At 38.5% G+C, this 23,905-nt stretch overlaps 2 long non-coding RNA genes and 2 pseudogenes across 2 annotated transcripts; all 4 read right to left on the reverse strand.

Annotated features, from left to right (window-relative positions):
* Nucleotides 1-1,400: 1,400 nt before the first annotated feature.
* On the reverse strand, nucleotides 1,401-3,762 carry LOC148733071 (uncharacterized; annotated as a pseudogene).
* A 789-nt stretch (nucleotides 3,763-4,551) lies between these two features.
* LOC148733072 (uncharacterized) lies at nucleotides 4,552-6,291 on the reverse strand (annotated as a pseudogene).
* A 6,650-nt stretch (nucleotides 6,292-12,941) lies between these two features.
* Nucleotides 12,942-14,320, reverse strand: LOC148733073 (uncharacterized). The gene is made up of 3 exons (XR_016000369.1): nucleotides 14,306-14,320; nucleotides 13,744-13,827; nucleotides 12,942-13,107 (listed from the first exon to the last, which is right to left on the reverse strand). It is a non-coding gene; the product is annotated as an uncharacterized LOC148733073 (long non-coding RNA).
* Nucleotides 14,321-14,714: 394 nt separating this feature from the next.
* LOC148733074 (uncharacterized) lies at nucleotides 14,715-15,491 on the reverse strand. The gene is made up of 3 exons (XR_015999542.1): nucleotides 15,390-15,491; nucleotides 15,030-15,199; nucleotides 14,715-14,919 (listed from the first exon to the last, which is right to left on the reverse strand). It is a non-coding gene; the product is annotated as an uncharacterized LOC148733074 (long non-coding RNA).
* Nucleotides 15,492-23,905: the final 8,414 nt, after the last annotated feature.

Genomic DNA, 23,905 nt, shown 5'->3' on the forward strand with positions numbered 1-23,905 from the left:
AGGGTAGAGGGTTGATAGTAAACATGCCTGGGGAGACTGGCGCCAAGTCTTGGTAAAGTACGCATAAAAAAGGTATTATCATTAAGTTGGGCAATAAAAATAGTGCCGCAGCATCTTGGCTATGATACTGAAGGTCAAATCTGTACCTACAGCAACAAAGAAATCATTCATAGGCTCGGCCTTAGCTTGATCATCAACAATAATGTTACCTTGTGCATCTTTGAAGTCTCTTTTTTGAGTGGTTGTCCCTACAAATTTCCAAAAGTCCTCACTATATCTTTTCTTACTGAATTCTTGCCTCCATTAGCTTGCCTGTGATTCTTTTAAAGGTTTGATAACTTCAATCTCTCAGTTTGCAACTAGTTTACAGCTGGAATGACAGGAAACATAAGGTTGTAATTTGTCTAGAAATACGAAACATCGTTTTGACGTAAGTTATCATGCATAATACCGTATTAAGTATTTACGATCGGGTTTATTGTTCAGGGTTATGTCTTTGTCGTTATATTCTGGCTTAACATGCATGTAGACAATGAATTTATGATGGTGGAAACACTTAGTTGTTTTCCGCCCTCGACTAAGTTCAAATTTACGATGGGAGTACTTTCCTGTTCTTTTCACAATTGTTTTAGCTCTTCCGAGAACTAAAATGAAGAAAATAGGGCTGATAAAATTGATTTACTGAAATTCCAGAGAGGCGCTTTAGGTGGTTCAGTAGGGTTATGTAAGATCACGAAGCGCGCGCCAGTGACATCAATCGAAAGTTAATATTCTCGTTGTTTTTGCTATTTTTTAAATCAAAGCTACTGAAACATAAAAAACAAGGGCCTAAATTTGCTGTACAACAGTCACGTCTGAAGTCAAGGCTTTTAGTCCCAAATTAAAACTACTCAAATATCGCCATTTTTTGACGTCTGTTTGACTTTGATTTCAATTTTCTTCAATTTCGTTCGGTAAAAATTTTCTATTATTCTCCGACCGGGTAGAGTCTGACAAGACGAAACTTTTAAAATCGAAAAAAATAGGGGTTGTCAACGTAGTTTTTTCGCTTTTAATATTTTTTTTTGTTTTTTGACTGAGCGAAAAACTTGTCGTACAAATTTTTCTAATAAATTCACAGCAAGGAAAGCTAAAAGGGTATAACTTCTCTGCCAAATTTTAAGGAATTTCACTGAAGGAGATACGAGAAATCTGAGGGGGAACTCTCTATTTTCTCACCTCAATGACAATCACATCATCAGAAAAGGAACTCGCCAAGATCGCTATTTGAGCATGCGTGAACTTTCGAACCACGCGGTTTTGTCGAGGACGAATGTGTAAACACGGGCGGTCATAATCTTTGACGTTTTTGTACAAACTGCTTTTGACCTGAAAGTCAGTCGAGAACATACCTTAATTCACTATGCCACAGAATCCTTGGAAATCTCATCGAAGTGTTTCAAAATTGCGGAGACTATTCTCGTCGTGTTTGTGACCCTTGGAAGCGATGAGTGACTGGACAATGGCGGTCTCGTCAAAATTCACACAAGACCTTTCCATCTAAATCATTGGTACAAATTATTTAAATCCTCATATCTTAGGCTACTGCCAGTAATTTTTTCGGCCATACTTTGCTTTATTGGGCTATCCGCATGACCTGGGTTGTACAGCTTTCCTCGAAAAGACAGGAGTCTCCGATGACGGTTGATAAGATATTTCAGGTCTTCGGCGGCGTCCTTGACAGAGATTACAGAACTTCTTTTCACTTGCATTTCATCAGACAAAGCCAACCTAGGCGAAAGCAAGATTCTTCGAAGAGCGATCCCGTCCTCTAGGGCGTCGTGGGCATCGGAGGTGGTTTGAAATAAATGTTCGTAAACAGAACTCTACCCAGGCTTTGGAAATTTACCTTCTGCGTTTGGGATGGAAGAGTGCTTGCTTTTGATGAGTGATTTCATCAGTGTCAGAGTGTCTGCAAACCGGATGGAACTGATGGAACTGAGCTCCGCGATAAAATTTTCGCCACCGTTTCGAAGAAGTATTGGAATATCAAATGTGGCGGCGTTGTGTCCAGCCAAGATTGTGCAAACAGGCTTTGTGGATCGAGTTGAAGCTGCATCTATGCTGGCCCTCAAAAAAGTTAAGAACTGCCTAAGTACTTGCGATAACTCAAAGGCTTCTACTAGTCGATTATCTCTGAAAAGTCGGCGGATTCCATTGACAGTTTTAACTGTAAGTTTGTTGACCTTGACGCGTGAGAATCTAATGTCTCTGGTTGGTAGAATATAGCATGAGAATTGTTTACCTGACCTGTCCACGGCAACGAGCTGACATACTTCTGCTGATTTTCCCGTTGAATTTGTCTCGATGTCAAATAAAACAAAGTGATCAAATCCACTGTCATCAAATTTTTCCTTTTGAACTGTGGGTCTCGAAGTGTATTTCGGAACTGCATTTTCGTACTGTTCTTGTTGTTGTTTCGTGACAGCAGCGGTTATATCATAAAGATCAGTGATTGAAAGTTCAGAATTGTTCAACTCCAATGTTGTCGCAGAAGAGTTTAGGTTCAGCCCAATGCCACTTTCATACATGGTACCTTCTTTGCCCTCGTTTTTCGAGGTTTCTGAAATCTGGTGTTTGTGTAATTGCGATCGACGTCGCTTGAATGCAACTGTTGATTCCCTTTGTTTGTCCTTCGAACTTTTCATGTCCATTTTCGTATTATGGTCTACACAGAAAAGACCTGGCTCTATGTTAAGTGACGCTAGAGTTTGAGGAATGTACCTGTAACCTAAATTTACTTGAGAGACACTGCAGGACACTCAATAATCATTGCTTTCACTTCCCCCGTAAAAGCGAATTTTGGGGTTCTTCGAGCCCACCACACTGTTCAGAGACTCGTTATGTTGAGAATTTGCTGCAGGTGCAAGTTTGTTTATAACAATGTCTGTGCTATATTCATCAAAGAGAGATTTCAGGGCTGATTGAAGGCTATCTCCTTGGAGGTCGTTGCCATAGGGAAGATCTCTGTGACAATAATGAGAAGGGTCTTTCTTGTATCGACACCGTGTTTTTCTACAACCAGTATGGTCACCAAATGCATGAGGTACAGTGCTTTGAATTGCAGATTTCATGTTTGTAGCATCCCCCTTATTTTGTGCAATACAGTATGTAAAGGATTTGACAAGGTAATTTACAACTTTCTGTGACAACACTGAACTGTTGGGGAACTTACTTCGTTGGCTCAAGTTGTATAGGCGTGTTGTAAGGGATCTTTTTATGTGAACTGTATCACTCCATTTTTCCACACCATAGGGTACCTTTTGCTTCAGGTGAGATTCAATCATTGAATCATCATCCCCAGTGTAAATTGAAAATTTGACATTTGATTTAGTTACCTTATTGAAAAGTTCAACTGCAGCTAAAGGCTCCATTGACTCTCAAGAGCCTGAATGAATTTTTCTACAGTCGTGGTCATTTGGTTGTTTTCCTGCCTTTTTAGCTTCATCACAGGAGTGGCACATTTTATTCTCTGTCGTGTAGTCAAGGACCTTATCAGTTGAAAGGCCCATGACTGCAGCATGTCCGGTCTTAGAGTTGAAACCTCGACCCCGTTTCTGCCACCCCATGTCGTAAGAACAGGCAATAGGTACCAAATTGTTCTGGTCAGGCTTGTTACCATTTTCAATTGCCTTCTCTCGTTCAAGGTTTAGGAATTGCTGGCAACTATTTTTGCTACTAGCTCTATTGCCTTTCCAGCTTCCCTTTCCCGATTTTGAAAAGTTGATGAGTTCAATGCAGGCACATTGAGGATTGAAAGTAAATTTTTTAAATGGGTGTTCCCCACTCCTGTGTGTAAACAGCCAAAGGCAGTTCTCGTGTTCACATCAAAGGTCAATGGACCGCGTGCACCAGATCTGTGCTCTTTTGATGTTTTAATGGTGTTTTCCGCCTTGCATTGGCTAAATATAACAGTAAACGTGCTTGCCATGCCACTGTGCTGTTCTTCAATAACATTGCCAAGAGAAAAAGGGCCTATAAATATTGTAAAATACACTGTAAACAAACAGGAAAAAAAGACTCCATCCACAATATTTGTTATGTTCTTTTATATGATAATGGTGTTAAATATGCTATAGTGCAGTTAAAAATAGTGAGAGTTTACCGTAATGACAAAATAAGCATTCCTTCAGACCATCTGTAAGGGTTTCTAAGTCCACCAGTCTGGATCCTTGTGGCAGGTTGGCCTCCCTCTTAGCTTTATTCTGCTGATGGGAATCAGGGTTGGAGTCAACAGAACAGGTAGGCCGATAATTAGGACAAGCTTGACAGGAAAATCTTACCAAAAATTAAGACTTCCGAATAAAGAAAAATGTACTGACCTCACGTGCTCGTGTCATTCGTTTTGCTGGGGGTTCGTTTTTCTTGGATATGTTATCATACTGGAGCTTCCTTTTGGCATTCCACGTTTTGAACCCTCCGTGTAACCTTTTTATTTTTGTTTCTTTTCTGGTTTCGATCGCTTCCGCTTTGTATTTGACACAATAAGTAAGAACAAAACATGATTCAAGTTAGGAATTGTGGTTTTGTTTTCTTTTACACCAGAAAATTTAATGAACATATAACTGTAATATAAAAAATAAATAGAAAGTTTAACAACAGGAGAGTATGAAGAAATGCAAACAGCTCTACTACTTGATAATTACTGAAGGTTTCAACTGAGACGGGTTACTGTTGTAATTGAAAATTATAAGTGGCAACATCAGTAATCTGCATTAAAACCCTTGAGTTCCTGTTGAAACTTTCTCTTCTCAATATATAAGCATTAAAAATACTGTTCATAAATGTACTTCAGTTGCAGTTTTCAATTGAATGCACAAACTCAACAAAATATATATCTATATACTTTTTAATACAAAAAGTCACCTGGGAGAAGGGGAATGCTATAACAGAGCATTGTCCCAGTGATAATAACATGAACATTTTTGTCTTTAGTGAAAGATACAACAATGGCTTTGGTATCCTGTTAAATGGTAATATAGAGAGGATGCATTCTGATCTTTACCATTATTTTGGTTCTTGCTGCAGTTTAGTTCTCTGCAACACTGACTGCAGCCACAACTTTAGTTTTCTTATCAAAGGTAACAAAGAGCATTGGCGTATTTAGGGATGCTTCAACAACAATATCTTCACTTAATGACTGCTTAGTGTCAAATTTAAACTACTGTAAGGCACTGAGCAAAGTATCATTAAAAAATGTCACAGTGGTATTAATGTCATCATGTCTCAGCAATGCTTGCAAGTGGTACTGACTGCTGCAAGCAGACACTTTCTGCCTGAGGCAACATGTTTCACGCTTTACTACATTCCCTGATGTTGCTGGAAGCTTTTTGTTACATTTGCAACATTGGCGATAGCACATGAAATTTTGAACACCAAGGACTTCAGCATTTGTTGATGTTTGGGTGAAGTAGTCTGGCAAATCACCTGGTGAAGCTACTTCCTCTTGGAAGGGATCAGCTGGTGAAATGGAACAGTCATGCTTTGGTGTAGTAAGGTAAATGGAGTAGTTGTCATTATCCTTCCTCACTTTAAGGTTACAGAAGTTATATGTGTTGTCGTCTGCAACATCAGGTCTTCCCACAGGGTTAGTTTGATTGATCCAGATGGATCTAGGAGGCAACAATCAGCTTTCGACTTCGTGCCATCTCTTGTGATTATTTTCTTCACTCCAGATAAGTGGACCACTTTGGCTTTGCGATTGATAAGTTGGTTATTGGTGACATTCGAGAGCATCGAGATGTTTAGAGTCGAGGGAATCTCTTCTCGTAGAAAAGTGACCTCCTTCAGTTCCTCTATTTGGAATCTTGCATTCATGAGAACACTGTCATTTTTAATAGTGACGTTGCTAATCTTTACTGGGAACTTTTGTTTGCTGTATCTTTCAAAGTCGAGATGTTTGCTTGAAGAGAAACAGACTCCACGTACTTTGGTCGCTTCTGTTTGAAAAAATCATGTCAAAATAGCGAGTCTTATTAGAGTGCTTAACTGGGGATACGTTATCAATTTATCCTGTTTGGTTGTCCATTGTCGTTCAAGTCCTATTACAACTGAGGTGTGTCTACCTGGAGAGCGAAGAGAAATAAATGGTATGAGTAACTGTGGGTTGTACAAAAGGTATCAAAGAAAACTGCAATCTGTTTGTACTACAGGGCACAAAAGCAATAATCATAAAATAAACATACATGGATATGTGTTGCATATCACATATCTGCAGATTACCCCTTAGATGTCAATCACGGTGCATGATTGGTATCTAACGTGTACATTTGAGTTTATTTAATTTTTTTGTACTCATTAACTTTGAATTTTCTCTTTTAAGAAAAAAAGAAAAACACATGGAAGTTACAGTGAAGGTGACAAGAAAACCTTGAAGGTCTATTTTTGAATCAATGCACAGATTGCTTTGTGATCAGAAAAATAAGTATTTAAAATGTGTACATGGATTTTGTGACTCAGGTAAATTAGTGTAGACATGGTCTATAGTGGTGCTGTTATCAGTAGTAGAACATGATACCAGTTGTCTGTAACTGTGATCTCTTATAAATAGATTTATAAAGAGAAATCTTGTCTTTTTCATTTAACCAATTGATTTTGAAATCGCCAATGAAAACTTTGAAACTTAAAATATCAAGGGTAAGAAGTCCTATCAATGTTACACACATTTGTCTAATTGACACTCTTGGTGACCGATATATGCCTATTATGGTAATATGTGGAACTGTTGTAACCTTAATTATAGTTATTTCAACACCACCAGTGTTGTTGCAAAACTGGATATCCAGGTAGAAAAGGAATTTTACTGTACACTGTGGTTCCACCATAAGGTCTTGTATTGAAAACGTCATGTTGACTGTCATTTCTAAATAGGGTATACCCAGTGATACGCAGCATGACTATTCTGTTGGCGTGGAGAGCATCGATCGAACACTTGAAAACATCCTTTAAAGTCTTTTACTCCACCACATTGACTCAAACTTCGAAAGCTGTGGCATACTTAAAAAACTACGTTATAGAAGTTGATCATAAAGTTTACAAGAGCAAAAGGACACTAACTAACTTTCCAAAGTGTGATCCACAAGTGTGAAATTCCTCCTTTCCTCAAAGCACGGGCAAAAGTAGTCTCCTTCACAGCCGTTGTTTGGGTTCGTCACACAACCCTCCCTCCCCCACCAACCGGCTGCTTAAACCCGAGCCACATTCCCTTCCCTGGTTTTAGCCAATCACGACTTCGCTCATATAATTCTAAGTAAGTCCCGCCAAGACTAGTCGTCCAATCAAAACTCTTTTTCTATCAGCGGCTCATTGAGCAAAGAAAATGGCTAATCTCAAAGAAGCTTTTGTTTCGACCGCTTCCAAATTCAAATTCCTGGTTTAAATGATCCCCAGAAGCTGGCATTGAGAAAATTCTTTTGCAAAAAAAAAAAAGATGTATTTGTAAACCTGCCTACAGGGTTTGGAAAATCCTTGATTTATCAGGCTCTTCCACTCGTGTGCGATCACATCAACAATCTTGCTGGGCATATCGTTGTTATTGTTTCTCCGCTCGTAAGTCTTATGGAGGATCAGGTCAATTACCTGCAAAGTATTGAAGTCAGCGCGGTAAAAGTTAGTTCCCAAGCAGAGATTGACTGCCCTAGTATTGAGTATGGGAGATATTCGTTAGTTTTCGGCTCACCAGAAGCGTGTCTCAAGAATGATCGTTGGCGATCGATGCTAGGAAATGATCTATACCGTGCGAGGTTATGTGCTGTGGTTATCAATGAAGCACATGTTATAAGACAGTGGTAAGTCAAGAACCAATTCCTTACTTCTCTTAACATGCCATTTTAGCTTCGCCTTATGTTATTTAAGTTTATATATTTTCCTTTTACAATTAAGTCAAGTGGTTAACAATAGGAATGCTCACTTTCTCGAGGGCATTTCCAAAGCAGATGTGATAGACGTAAGCTTGATTTACAAAGGTGTTATCGTGTTCACAGTCCTGTCAAAGAGCTCTTGTTCACCGACATTATCCTCCTCGTCCGTTCGCAGCAGTCTTTGCCCCTTTTTTGTCTCTTGTCAAATGAACTTTTACCGGAAATGTAAATTTTATCTTTTGTGAGTGAAATCAAGGAACAAATGAAGCATCTTGAACTACTTTCTACCAATTTCATCGGAGTTAAATCCATGGGAAATTTTTGAGATGACTAGCAACTCTAGAAAGCGCCGATGAATTTACGCGGGGAACTTACGACATTGAAATTTGATTGATTTTATCGTGAAACCAAAGGCGACGTGTGATTGGTGCAAACGCGCATTGTCACGTGCAGTCATCGTGAAATCTAAACAAAGGGAAAGGAATGTGGCTCGGGTTTAAGCAGCCGGTTGGTGGGGAAGGGAGCGTTGCGTGACGAGCCCAAACAACGGCTGCGAAGGAGACCAGGGTAAAAGCAAATGGTGATCAAAAGATCTGAGTCATCGTCATATTTTCTTCCCCGAATTCAATTGCTCCCGACTCTTTCTTGCGGTTTTCTACTTGAATCCAATTGGTCAACCGACAGTTTCCGAAATTATAACTATAACATATAGACATGGTTACACATTCCACTGTTTGAAAATCAGTGTACAATTCATGTTATCAGTCACGTAAGGTAAACTACCAGTAAAACATCATATTTCGTGCTCAAATGTGGCGCATATAAAGTGCTTTTCGAATTCCGTACGCTCTTCCATTGTGTCTGCGTGCTAACGCACCAGACACAAAAATCACTGGGATCTGGAAGAAAGTAAACACAATATGGCGGCCTTTCTGAGTTACACTGTTGTTCGAAGATGGAAAGAACTGCTTATTCTAATACCACAGCAGGAGGAAAAATGGTATTTAAGAGGTCTTGTAACTTCCAGTTTATGTCATCTGCTGTTTATGGAGCTTGAATGAAAAATGTGACTTGGAAAGCGGTTTAACTCTTAACTGGAGACCACGTGAGATCCGTTCATGTCAACCGGTAAGACAAACTTTTACTGACCTTTAACATGGCTTGACAGATATATTGAATCATTTTTTTCTCTGCTTCCTGTTATTCTTAGTTGCGAAGCAAGCCTGAAATATTTTCGAATTATTCTGATATTTTTAATACTTTTGGCACAATTTTAAATGTTTTTCTGGATATTCAAGCCATGTACGTATAACTCTACCAAGGAGCTGAGTTTGCAGCACAAGGTTCTCAATCGGGCTAAACACATTTCCTGTTTGTTTTTCAGCTTATGTCATCGACATTCGTTAGTCGGCACTATTTGAGAAATGACTTTATAGCTGATAGTTAATCCGAAATTGTCAGCATATTTATATTCTTTAATTCTTTAAGACTGTCCAATTGAAGATTAATTTGGATAGTTAAAGTATCCAAGTTAGTCCTTGACTGGACATTTTTAAAATATTAAAGAATAACAGCTTAACTGAGTGGTGTCCAATTACGACCGACTAGGTATGAGAAACAGGACTACATGCTTATCCAATTTTGGAAATGATCGGATGCAAAAAATTCCTCCAACAGCCAAATTGGACTCAGCCTATTGTATATACAAATAATGCAACTTCATGTAGATGCTAAACCTGGGCAAAGGAGAATATCTAAAAGGGGTGGTACTTGGAGTGCTGTTGGCCTCTCAGAACCCCAAATCGTCATAGTGTATTCTGTGGCCAATTATGACAAACGTAATCGTCATGATCCCAATTTAGTCACCTTCTGTTTATACATCAACCTTATAAAGCCCTTTAAGTAGATCATCTACCACGGAGCCAATTATTAAATATTAAAATAACAGCATTAAATACCGTAAATCCTCTATTAAGCCCCCTGGGGGCTTATATTTTTCAATCACGTTTGAGGAGGGGCTTAATAGAGACACTTGTAGGGGGCTTAAAAGAGAGGGGGGGCTTACACAGTATTTAATTTAGCAAAATGCATCACCTGTAGCAAAAATACCGTGGTGTGAGACAGAGTAGACTTACGTGTTGTACAATTAAAGTCACTGTCAAAAGTATTTAATTCACTTGTGGGAGCCTAAGGGTAACAAAGAAAACATTCTTATTCTTCAAAAATGTGCTTTCGGTCTCATGGTCATCGGTAATTTTTATGAGAATGGTTACTTATATTGATTTGTCGTACATAACTTACAAACGAAAATCTCTGGAAAACTCCTCTTATATTTACATTTTTTATCTCTTGCATTTAAATATTTTCTATAAAAAGCCTTGAAATTTATGATACTATAATTCTATGGTATTTCGTAATTTGATAATCTAAACAAAACAGCGGAAAGTGAAATTGAAAAGTTAGAAACTTTATGGTCAAGATTCAATGTCAAAGTCAAGGATTTCCTCCTCTTCATTCTCATCAACCTCATCCAAAATAAGGTGTGCGACGTCTTCTTGAGCCATCTCTTCTTCTGAAACAGTAGTGCACTCGAAAGGATCGGTCTCTTCCTCCTCTTGGGGAAACGCTTGCAATGTAGGTAATAGACTTTGGCATGGACCATGCTTGATACACGTTATTTGATCATCCTCCGACCCATGAAGGTGAGACGATAAAGCGCAAACCTTAAATGACCTCTTAATGACCTCTGCGGGTAACTTTTCCAGGCTTCTACAGTAGTACCCATTCAATCATTTGCTGCCGTGACGGCCCTTTCATATTTCCATGCGCTGTTTACACACCCGTACTTAACCGCTTTGGTATTCATCTTCTCATGATGAGAAGATGAATACCAAAGCGGAAATTAGAAATTGATCAGTTCTGACCAAGAGATATCGTCAATGGTTCAGGGCCTACGTATTGAGTTTCAACTTCAGGTTTACTGAGTGAGCACTATGTTTCTCCACTGTTGTGTTAGACATCATGTCATTCCACACGGCTGTCTCATCCATGGCAAAAATATTTTTCAACTCCTAGTTCATCTTCATACGGAGTCGTCTTAATTTCAGGATATACGCACAGAGCTTGTCAATCAATTGATCTTGGCTTTTCTGGGATTCAGTTGTGCGACACTTCACACTCATTCCATTTCTATTCATGAACTTCTCAAGCCAGGCTTGGCTAAACGTCAATTTGGTAATGTTGAGATCTTCTCTCTCCTTTTCTTCCTGGAACTTTGCAGCTTTAAGCATGATAATTTTTCTTGAGACACGGCTATCAAATATCCACTCTAACAAATTTTCTTCTATTTCTTTAGAGGTAAGATGTCTTCCACCTCCATCAGTCTAGCCGTTGCCGTTTAGCACCACCAGACCTCTTAAACTTTAATTCTTCTATTTTGTCTCGCTTTTTCCTCCAGTCACGAATACTGTTTCGATCAATTGTATAATTTTTCACGGCACCGGGATTTGAGTTTCTTTCAGCATAGCGGATGACTTCTAACTTGAATACGAACGCACCTTCTCACCTTTATAGGAAAATGATTTTAACTTACACTCCTCCATTGTAAAAAATAACAAAAACAGAACTTTATGAATAAAGCAACAGTTATTGAACACACGTGGCAAGTCTGCTGTGCCGGTATAAGCCGCTCACAGTGATGTGATACAAAAGGAATGTTCTTGATGACAACATAACTGACACCTTCGAACAAATACACGCTGTGCGACAAGGATCATCTAGCATCTGCTGATCCTCGCTGATCGTAGTAAGATATACCTAAGCTGTAATTTAAAATGGCAAGAGTTCAGGGAGTATCCTTTGTCCAGCTCTACTCTTGCAAATTTGAATCTGTTGCTCGTGGTCATCACATTTATTTAAAAAGTCTGGAAGCCAGAAGTCGGGGAAAAACTCACGTGCAAGCACAGGGGGCCCACACAAGCGGCGTGTCTGGTCGTTTGTTCGAAATATAAAGAAATTTTTGGGAAAACATTGGAGAGTCGTAATATCGTAAACTTGAGCGATTTGGTAGATTTTGCGTTGACTGTTACTTTACTGTATAAGAAGGAGACAAGGATGGAAAGCTCATTTTCTACCGGGCGATTCTACTTTCTGGGTGAAAATCTGGTGGCAAGGTTCGATAGCTGAGCGGAGTGGACCCAAGTCATACATAGTAGTATTAAATGACGGCAGAGTGTGGAAACGTCACATCGATCACGTGAGACGGGACGGCATGGGCAGGTCGGCATCAGAACCAGGTGCAGAGAGAGAGAGTATCAGGACCAGTCCTTGGAGGTTCCATGGGCTATTCCGGTCAGGTCGGATATTTCTGGACAACTCCAGATACCACCGGATGCCCAAGAAAGTGTATCAGCTGAAACAGATTCAGCTCAGGATCAAAAGCATGACGCAACACCGGCAGTAACAGCGGAGGCACCAGCGATGGCTCCTTCCCAATAATAAATGCTGAGGAATAAAACTACCGTGTTCTTTTGGTTTCAGCGCTTCCACTTCTTCCTTTTGCCACTGTTGTATCACATCATCATCACAACCTAGTACAAGTAAATACAAATTGTATTGCAATAATCGGGCAGAAACGCACGCATGTAACTCATTGTGCTGTTTTTCAATGCAATGAGTAAAAAAAAAAGTTTAAAATGCATACCTGGAAGTTTTTCAGTGAGTTCCTCAAGCTTTGCACTTACATCATCTAGAAGAGTTTCTGCCCTAGCAAACTTTGCTTTTAGAGTAACACCTGTGAACATTGAAAGGAATCAGTTTAATGTGTGTTCATGAGAGTAATCAACCTCGACTTACATCTTAACACACGTCCTTATTGAAAAAATGAAGAATTGCAACTTATACGACAGAAAACACAGGGTAGATAAAGCTGTCCAGCAAACGTTCTGGTCAATAGTTGATATATCTTTTACTTTTAAGCAAAACCTACAGAAACGTGAAAGTTATGTGTTCAATAAAATTAACCATACCAAATTTGCGATACAAATATTGGGCATAGTGAAGAAGCCCATCAGTCAAAACATCTGTCATCTTGTGAGCACGTCATTTCTTTAGTGACAGAGGAAAACCTACGCAGAAAGGACCATAACCTTTCCACCCCTTCTCCATCTGTCAATCCAGTTCCCTTGATCCTTCTTGGACTGTATTGGATCTACAGACAATCACATTGAAGATAAACCTAAGAATCAATATGGCATGGACCTTGCATGAGATAGTTAGCCAATACATGTACTAGCCTGCAGTGCAGGCAGATTTTAGCAGTGTGAATGAATATTTCCAAATCGAGTGTTCAAAGCACCATCTTGAATTAGGAAAACAGTGGAGAGTTAGCGCAGAAATATGTTTACCAAGCCAGTAGGCGTGAGACCTCCTCCCACATTGCATTCTCGCCCCAACTTTCCAGTAAAACAAACACTCAAAAGATAACAACCACTAAAACCACCTAATTTAATTTTCAATTTAGGTAAAATTAACCTTGAGTAAAGGCTCACTGGCCGGTGGTCTTTTCCGAAGCTGATAGGTTTATGTAGGGTGGCCACTCTTTTAAAGGGAACATGTACATGTGCTTAAATATTTTACCTCGCTTGCTAAGCTGACGCTTGGAGATCATTTGCTTTTGATTTTGGAAACTGCTGTCAGATTTCTGATCCCACACTGTTCATCCATTGGTAAGCGTGGGATGTTTATTATAATTACAACTGTATTTAACCAATGTCGCGGTATTGCCACACATTTCTTCACATTGTCACCAGGCCATTTACCGTTAAACTGATATATAATTACTAACCTGGCATGATGCCTTGTGCCCATAGCAATGGAATATGGGTATGGCAACATCAACACCTTCCAAGAGGCTTTCCTGAGATGAACACTAAGAAATATAATCATCTAAATGAAATTGTGTCCGAAGTAACAAACTATTCTGGAGTTAAGATGTGATCTCACAGATATGCATGCAATTTAAATGTAAGCAATAATGGGAATTTAACCACGCACAAAGAAGAAACGAATCTGGCCCCATTGGGATTTCAACCCATGACATTGTCGTTAAAATGCTCTACCCACTGAGCTATGAACCCCCATATGTTGGGAGCAAGCCAGTATCCACGAGAGGAAGTGATGAAACAGGCAATGGACTTGAACGTGAGCTGCAAAAATGAAGTTTTATTTGATTAACCAACTGCTCAAAATTCAGTTCATAACTCTGACGATTACATCTTCATTTAATTTCCACAATTCACATAACTCCAGACTGTTCCAATAAATTATTTTATTTCATCCCAAATTTAATAGATTATACTTTGGACAGTTCTACAAAATCAAATACCACTTTAGAATTACCATTTAACCTCCTGCACATACATGTTCAAAAAATTTACTTACCTTCAAAGGGTTTGCTAATAACAAGCGATGTCATACATGATGATTACTCTGCTTCTGGTGCTCTTATTAAGACTTCTCATTAAGCCTCTTAAGCTCATTAACAGAGTATGATATTCTGTAGAGAGAAAAGATTATTGAAAAGGTCAATCAATAACCAGTTTTTTCTTTTGTATCTTTTTACACAAAATCTAAGACAAATTGAATATATTTCCTATAATATGACATTCAAATTAATAACAAAGTTATACAATGGTGATGCTACTAGTGTAAAGAATCATGGGACGCTCCTGCATAATGTATATACAAGTGTGCTAATTGTCAGCATAACAAATTCATAATAATCATGGCTCTATCATGTAATTCTCTAACAAACAATACATGTAGGATTGAGCACAACATAAGGTAAAATGTATTTACATAATTATACTCCATACCTTTCACCATGCTTTATGTTAGGGAATCCTTTAGGAAAGTCATGTCTGCATACTCGCCCAAAGACACCTTTCTCGTCAAAGAGTTTGTTTTTGCCTTTTGATCTTAAAGCTGAAAGAACCTCTCCAGCATGGAGCTTACTGCAGTTCTTTGATAAAAAAGGGACAAAAACAAGAGATCTTGAATTCAAAGGGCCAAAAGGAAAATCATACAGTTCTCAAATTAACATCTGAGCATTGCATCATCTTATATACAGACCTGTTCCATGTCTGCTCCAGCTTTGCCATAACTGTTGACAAAATTGTCAACATCATCCTGGTCTGCAAATAGGAGTGTTCCATGTTTGGGTGTTCCTAAAACATGCCCTTTGTCCTTTTTCTACACAATCCAAAGCACCCATCCATGCTTTCAATGAGTACACCCTCATCCTATTCAAAAGAGAGGGGAAAAGAGAAAAATAGATATAAAACAGAACAGCAATAACAACTTAAAATGAATACTGCAGAACTACAGGACTAGTGTAAAGATGAGTGCATTTTGTGTGCCCCAAAATGAATGCCATAATAATATTCCTCAAGTGCAAGCTACTATTCAGAACAAATTACAATGTATAGTTACCCTTGGACATATAGGACACCAAGCTCCATTGTACAAATTTCCATTGTAGTTTGTACAATGCTTGAACTCATGCATGAAATACCTTCACGTGAAAACAACAAATGTCAATTAGGACTAATTATTTTCTTACAGCAAGTCAGTAGATGTACATGTACAGCAAGACATATGTCTTGTAAATTAATGTAAATGGAATCTTCACCTTAAAACAAACAATCAATGTATCTTTGAATCATATGAACACAAAAGCGACAAAAGCAAAGCATGAGTTTGACATCTATATATTTAAGCGGGGCAACTAGATAATAAATAAATAAATATAATAATTATAAAAAGAAGCACTTGTAATTCATGTGACTGCCTCTACTATTACTATTACTACTACTACTACTACTAAAAATAATAATAATAATATTAATAATAATAATAATATAACAAGAACAACAACAGTAATAATAGTAGTAATAATTATATTTATTCTAATATCAATAATACCTTAGTAGACCTTGTACGTCCACAAATTAGCAGCTTTGATACTCTCAACCTATAACCACACATACCTGAATTCTTCAAAGCATTCTGAATTAAGGATACTGTAAATTGAGCTCACCTAAGAAAAAAACAGACCGTCCAACCAAAATCAATCAATTAAAAAAAGTCTGGTCATATGTCTGAAAAAGACTCTTTGCAAGCAAACCTACATGTGTTGGTTGTAGCTGAGGATTGAGTTCTGTGATCACTTCTGTGATGTTTAGCAGGGACACTTGACAATGAAGAAAGACCTTCTCCACAAACTCCGTCAGTTTGAAGCTGAATCCTGTGGTGGGATTTGCTGGTGACCCTGGCCAGAACTGACATTTAGAGAGTGTGACAGCATGCGGCTGACAATCACACACTTATACATATCTGAGGTGATGATTTCCTGACATTCATAAAAATATAAAATGAACAACTTATGAAGTTAAGTAAACAAAACGAAAAAAAAACAACATTACATACAGCTTTACATACCTCTTACTTTGTTGAGGGCCATGTAGACACCTTATTAACCAACTGCGAGGGCCATACTGGGAGAATATTGGCCCGAGGTCTTGAAAGTAGAAACCAAGTGCAGCGAGGTCTCTACAGAAAATTCCAAGGGCCAATATTCTCCCAGCACGTCAGAAAAGGCTCTTACAGATAGATGCAAGCCAAGTTTATTGTTTCTCTTTGGACTTAAGGGCAAGCCATATTATTACAAAACTTACTTGCACGTGGGATCGTTCAGGACATTACTCGGTCCAATACTTAGAAATTATTGGACAGCCAATTATTGGCCCTGACGTATTGAGAGAATTTAAATATCGTATCATTATCATCAGCGTTCTTGATTTTAGGGAAGCCGCAGGAGAATGTGACAAAGGAACATATTAAATTGAAAAAGAACGCTTCGTTTTAAAACCATTCTAGTATTTTCTAACTACTATAAATGAAATGAGCTGACCTGAGGCATCCAGAAGTCTGAAGAGCTTTACTGTTGCGGTTCTGCACGTATGGCCATATAGCTAACAGTTGCCTCATCTGCATACAAAGGAGAAAATACCCCATCCTATTAAAATAAAGAAAGTAAGAAGTAGATAAAAGTACAGTTTAACCAGATATGTTACACTAAAAGTAGCTAGAATACAACCGGCCCAAAATATTCATACACACCTTCCATTGCTCAAGTACATGAAACTTGTTTCGATTGACATGTAGAGCTCGCGCACATTCAACACAGAAGTACTGGCGAGGGCCACAGTATTTACATCGTGTTGTAGCGATACTCTTTTGACAGTTCACACAGTTAGTATTGTCTGGAAGATGCTGTTCTTCAATGTACGAATTCAGCAACTTTTCTCGTACCTTTTCCCAGTTAGTACAGATACTCAAAACACGATTTTACTGTTGAGTTGAGAGTTTCTGCTTCTCGAGATGGTCAAAAGGGACATCTTGTTCTACTGGACTGTTGGTGTCCTGACTATTTTCCTCCGTACTCTTATGAGGCTGCTTCCCAAGATCCACTCTCAGCGGAATCGATACAGTGGTTTTCTTTCCATCGCGCCCAATATTCTTCACATCAAGGAAGAGGAACTTTAACCGAAGCATTTCGCAGCGATCACCTTGGCTTGTTCACCGATGAGTGAGGGATTTGATTGGTCGAAATGTTTATGCATATTTATTAAGCTACTGGAAAGACTGAGATGATCATTTAAAACGGCTTGAACCCACTGATCTAAAGTTAGATTAGGTGGGTGTTAGCCATTTAGATTGTGTAAGTAGGATGCCCTATAGATCAAAATTTCACGTTTTTAAAAAGATCCTCCACTGTTTTCGAAAATATCGCTTAAAATGCTCTTTAAGTGTCCAAAAGTAGAGTTTTCAGACAGAACAATGTTCTCTCCCCTTAGATTTTTTGTTTTGGCCTCTCAAAAGAGGCGTTCATGACCAGCTAGAACGTCCCGCGGTCGCCATTTTGATCGGCGTGCAAGGCTCTCTGGGGTGATGACGTAAAATGCTTGCTCAATCCCCTTGCCCTCGGTAAAATTGGTAGCAAAATGCCGCATTGCGTTGCTTTTGAGTGTAGTATTCAAGCTAAAAACAGGAAAAACTATCCCGAAATTCGTTTCCACAATTTTTCGAATGATGCAGCGATTCGACGAGCTTGGATTCATGCAGTTGGAAGGACATCCTTGCCCAAAGACTCACGTCTGTGTTCGAAGCACTTCCAACAGAGTTGCTTTGAAGAGTCTTACCCCTTTCCTGTAGCTTGTGTTTTGTCTTACAACCTTCCATAAGTCCATGCTATTGCTTGTTTTGCTGAAGATTTTTTTTGAGAATTTGTCAGTCTTTAAAGTAGAAACCGTTTTTATCGTGATATGAAGATCCTACTTGAAAGAAAGTCTTATGACTTATACGTACATAGTTCTCGTGACTGATACTGAAGAAGATTCTGCCAAATGACTGGAGACAAAATTTGAAAAAAACTCCATTCGAAACCGTCATCTTTTCGTCTAGCTTAGAGCTTCTGCGTTTTTCTAAACCCTTCTTCACGCATTTGACAGGTCTTTGTTGGATAAACAAATTTTCAGTAACACGTTTTCTACATCTATTTGTTGAATTGTGTGAATTAAATTCTGTCGTCGTCAGAGATGTCACTGAGGGGCTCTTCTTTGCTTTTTGCAGTCTTAATTTGAAACATTTTATTCATGTGTGTGGTAAAACTTTAAATTGGCCTTAAAAGTAATAATCGACTATTGGAAGATTCACGAATATATGCGCTGTTAAGACTGTTCTACCAAGGTTGTTCCAACAACTTTGTCCAGAAGTTTGCATCCTGGTGTAGAGACAACGGGGAGTAAAATGAGGTCGGAATTGTCTTCAGTGAAAAAAGAACTAAAAGATTCACGCAATAAAAAATCCATCATCAATCATCAAGGATTGGTTGAGACAATCAGTCTCCTGAACGCAGGAAGATAATCATAGTATTTCCGCCTTGAGTGATTTTGGAGTCTTAAGAACCTCGGAAGTGATATTTTTCCAGTTATGAGTTGAATGCCTCATCACATTCTTTTTAGATTATTAAAAGTAAAGAAATTAATGAAAAATAAGAAACTACACAGAACAGCAATCATTCGCAACATTTAGATTCAAACTCACCAGAACAAGCGAAAACTGATATCGCTCTGATTCCGAATAGGATAGAAATGATGAAAGGGAAAGTTGCGGCTGCAATCTTGAAATATACCGAAGAATTCATCTTTGTTATAAGTGGAAACTGGTTTACGGCAAAGGAAACAACCTGTTTAAATTTCAGTAGGTGTAATATATATCCCCGATACGGAATGTTAATTCAAAGAGGTTTTCTAAATACTTATCAGTATCCTCCCAGAGTTCCCGATGAAAAGTGATCGGAGTGACGTACCTCCAGTGTGCCAAACACAAAAAATACAGAAAGAGAGGGTGTATTTTTGGCTCAAGGCTGAAAACTTTTGAAAAATAATTACAACGTCATGCACGTACCAACTGTTAGGTCAATGAACCCATATGACAGTCTTAATTTTTGATGGACAGGTCCTTTTTGGAAAGATCTTGGTTTTTCAAAGGCATTTCATTTATCACATAATTTCCGTGGCAATCAATGGTGTGTGATTAAGGAAATGACCATTATTTTTGAAGAGGAAGATATAGAGGCGCCATTGCATTTCTGCTAATGCCATGAAAACTTTTATACACCATTCATTATTGCTGTTATGCCATCGTCGGACAATGATATGTCATCATCTATGACATATCAAAAGAATTGGAAAACGTTCTAAATTTTCTGAAAAAGCCATTATTCATAAACAGTCATTATCATAACAATGCAGTGCTCTTAGCGCTTCACTGACAAGTCCACGCGGAATAGGAATGACTTCAATAAGGTAACCACGATGGCACAGGCCCTATACTCAGTGCATGCGTATCTAGCGGAAGTCTGGGTATTTACATTTTGTAAGAAATTGCCTATAAATGGAATAAACTAAGCGCTCTCTACATTGCCATGTAATTCCTGCAATGTGGCCTTGTCTTGGCACAAACAGAGAACAAGGGGCACCTGTTAGGGGTATCGAATGGTCTTTGCGAGCATTTGCGAGCATGTGAGCAGTGTGTTTATTTATGCGAGGACGAGCAGTTGACAAATTTTTCTTTCGAGCAGCAAACACTTTAGAAAATACAGATGGCGAGCAGAGAGCACTTCGAATACTTCGTAAATTTTCCGCAAGCCGGAATCTCTCTTTTATTAATAGGGTACGTTGTTTTGCGCCAAGTAGTAGCTAATAATCTGGCCGACACTTCCAAAACAGAAGAATAGGTGCAAAGCTAGGGCGGGTTAACCAGTCCCAGCATCTTACTGCTAACTGTGACCTACTTGATGCCAAATTACGTCACGTCGCTTCACGTGAGTCAGTCAGGGTGGACGTTCTGGAACTTCAAGAGCTCTTAAGAAGATGTACTAGATCCAAAGCCTGCGATCTAAAGTTTTTCATCTCTCTCTAACCCGACGCTAAAATGGATGGTATGCTTTTTCGGTTATATAGTTCTTATGAAATGTAAATAACGTGACATTCGGTCTAACAAGCATTTTGGGCTTACATACATACATAAACTTTATTTACGTGTCAAGGTATTTAGCTAAAAGCTAATCGTGGACACTATAAATGAATAACATGAGTATAATATAAGATTAAATAGTGTATATGTAAAAATATTAAGGATATATTCTCAAAATATCATTAATATATATAAAAAGCATCAATATATAAAACTGTTACAGACAATCATATAAGCAGCAATAGCATGTATATACAGAATTTAGAAAGTTAAACGTCTAGAAAATTTAAATAAGACGAATTTAATAGAGGGTAGGGGAGCACACTCCCAATACACCAGGCAGCCACACAGCAAAAGCCACTATGCATACCCACCTCTTTAAGATGAGCATGAACTTAACAGTATTATAAATGAATATAGGCTGATAGTTTCGAAAGAAACTGTTTGGGGCTGCGTCGGTGGGAGTAACGAAATAATTTGGATATATCAACAAACTTGAAATGGTAAATTGGCCACCATAATGATTACAAAAGCTAACGTTTCGAGCGTTAGCCCTTCGTCCGAGCGAATAGACGAAGGGCTAACGCTCAAAACGTCAGCTTTTGTAATCATTACGGTGGCCAATTTACCATTTCAACTTTGTTGATATATCCAAATTAACAGTATTATATCTGGGAGCAGGAAAATCACTTCGTAAGTTATAATGCTTAACTTGCTAAAAACATATTACATACATGCTCTGGAGCTAGTGAATTTTTAACCTTATAGATTTAAATTAGTATGTCTTGTAACCGTCTGTTCTCAAGACTAGAGAGTCTTCCCTTCTCTAGGAGTTCCTCATACGTAGCGTTTCTATCATTATATACAGCACGTAATGCCCGTTCTTGTACCCTTTGCAAAAATGCCACACTATGTGACAATATGTTAAGTTAGGTAGAGTTGCTGATTTGTACAATTGTAACTTCGCTTCTCCGGTAATCATTTTTCTGAGAAGTACTAGAACACCAACTTCCCTACATGCCATTTTACATATATCACTTATATAAGTACTGAAACTAAGTTCATCATTTAGTGTTACTCCCGCTTCGGTTTCGATGATCGGCAAACTGGTTTCCCGCTGATCGACTGAAAAAGATTCAATGGCAATGAAGCTTTATTTATTTGGAGGCTTCTAGTCCTAAACAATTACAACCGTACAGATCTGACAAGCTCTAGTAGTAGCTCTGAAGGTCAAATAGTACTTGTAATAGTAGTATTTCTCTAGATTACTTTCTACCTTCGCGGGTGCCTTTCGAGAAGAATTCTTACATTTCGTGTTTCCGGGCGACATGGAGACATTAAGTTTCTATACATGTCTCCTCGTTTAGCTAGGCCTTTAATTTGTAATCAAAATGATTAAAGCAACATTTCATTAAAGAATTTCTGGTAAACCCCAAACGACCGAGGGTTGTTATTAATGTTGTTTTGTTTAATCGGGTTTCATATGCCACCGTTTGGCATCAGATTTTGATAGTTATTATTACTAGTGGCTAGGAAGCTTCCAAGGTTGAAAAAACCGCTACAAAATGCGGTCCGAGTACACTGTTTCAAAATATTATGACTCCTTCCATTATATTTTCCATTACACACTGGAAAATCCATCAAGGCTACAAACCCTGATAATTTGCTCAAATAAATGGGAATTTAGATCAACAAAGGTTCGCAAGTAATGTTGTCTCCACAGGAGATTATGTCACCCCCGTTGCGTCGAGCTTCCTATCAGAATTTCCTAGTAAATAGATCATGTTGCAATCTCGTTTTCTTGTTCAAGCGAAAGAAGGTTTAAGTCATTAGGTAAAATATCAAGGAAACTGGTCAAAGAAACAACAGTTGTAAGGTTAGCTTCAAGCAATGAAAGCGAATCTACTGAGGGAAAAAGCAAAACCAGTATTAACAGAAATAAAATCTTTTGGGTACTTGTTAATAACCAAAGAAACAAGTCAACAGATAAATGATCATATAGTTGAACTGCGAATCTGTATCCCTCTCGAGCAGAAAGCCTGCGACAATAAATTATGATAAAGAATAAATCAATAAGCGAAATGCTTTTCATGGAGCTTCGCGGCGTTTTTCCGATAATACACACAGCGCCTCCAAAACAGTTACAGGCTGAACTTTTGAAGAAAGACTGAAGCCGGAGGTAAGGATGTTTCAAACCTCTTGCTTTAACTGATTTATCGTTTATATATGAATAAAAAATAAATACAAAGCAGGATTAACGAAATTTCGGGCAATCGAGCACTCGTTAACGAGAATGCGAGCATGCGAGCAGTTGCAAAAATTTTGCGAGCACGAGCAAGCGAGCACCCGTGTAATTTTTGCGAGCAATTCGAGCAAAAGCCAAATTTTACGAGCACTTGTAAATTGAATGGGACCATTTAATTCCCCTCCTGTTAGTGACCTACATCACTGGGCGTAAATACTTGAACAAATGTAGCCCACAACTTCAAGTTTCTTATTTCCAACGGCGAGGCAGCCTAAGCGATTCATTAGCTGTTACGAAGGGCTAACGCTTGAAACGGCGGCTTTTGAGACTCTTTACGGACGCCAATCCACATTATCAACTTAGTTGATAAAACCACTTTATCTTGTAATACCTCTACCGATGCAGCACTACAGTTTCTATAGAAACTTACTCCATTTATTCACTGGGCTAATTTGATTCCCTGCCGACTTTTTATTGTTATAACTTTTTTAGAGCTTAGCAAAACATCATTTGAAGGCAGGTCTCTTGCGATGACCATGACTCTTTGAAGAACCCAAAATATGATGACGCAGGCTCCGACTGTAGTCCAGCAGGTAATGCTTGTTCAAAGCCGAAGCGTGAATAATCTTTTGTGAAAAGTTATCAGTAAAATCATGGCATGTTATCTTCTTTGTAATTCTTGTCTACTAACACAAAGTCTTCTTCCCACGTTGCGTAAGAACTTTAAGTTCCTTTCCAAAGTATTCGCTCATAAGAATGCTTTCAGCTTTTCAATTAAGTTATCGCAAAATTAGAGCTTAACAGAATTGGAATTTCTTTGTCATTAGATCGATAGCTCTAAAGTTGCCTGTGATGATAATTAATTCAACCGAAACTAAAAGGCAGTTTACACGGCAGAAAAATCGGGTACGGACTTGTCAAAAAAGGAGTACGGACCTGACATTTTTGCCCGTGTAAACAATCCGTACCATTTTTTGGGGGATGGGTACGGGTCTGGACAAATTTCTTGCATCACGCGTCGCCATTTTGTTTACAAGAATTACCGTATCTACTCGAATAAGCGCCGTACCCCCGATGCAGCGCTTATTCGAGGAATTCCGTATAACCAGGAAAAACACTATAAAACAATTTTAACACAGCATCAGCAATTTATATTCTTTAA

Source organism: Stylophora pistillata, chromosome 4 (assembly GCF_964205215.1).
Source record: "Stylophora pistillata chromosome 4, jaStyPist1.2, whole genome shotgun sequence".
In the NCBI taxonomy this organism is placed as follows: domain Eukaryota; kingdom Metazoa; phylum Cnidaria; class Anthozoa; order Scleractinia; family Pocilloporidae; genus Stylophora; species Stylophora pistillata.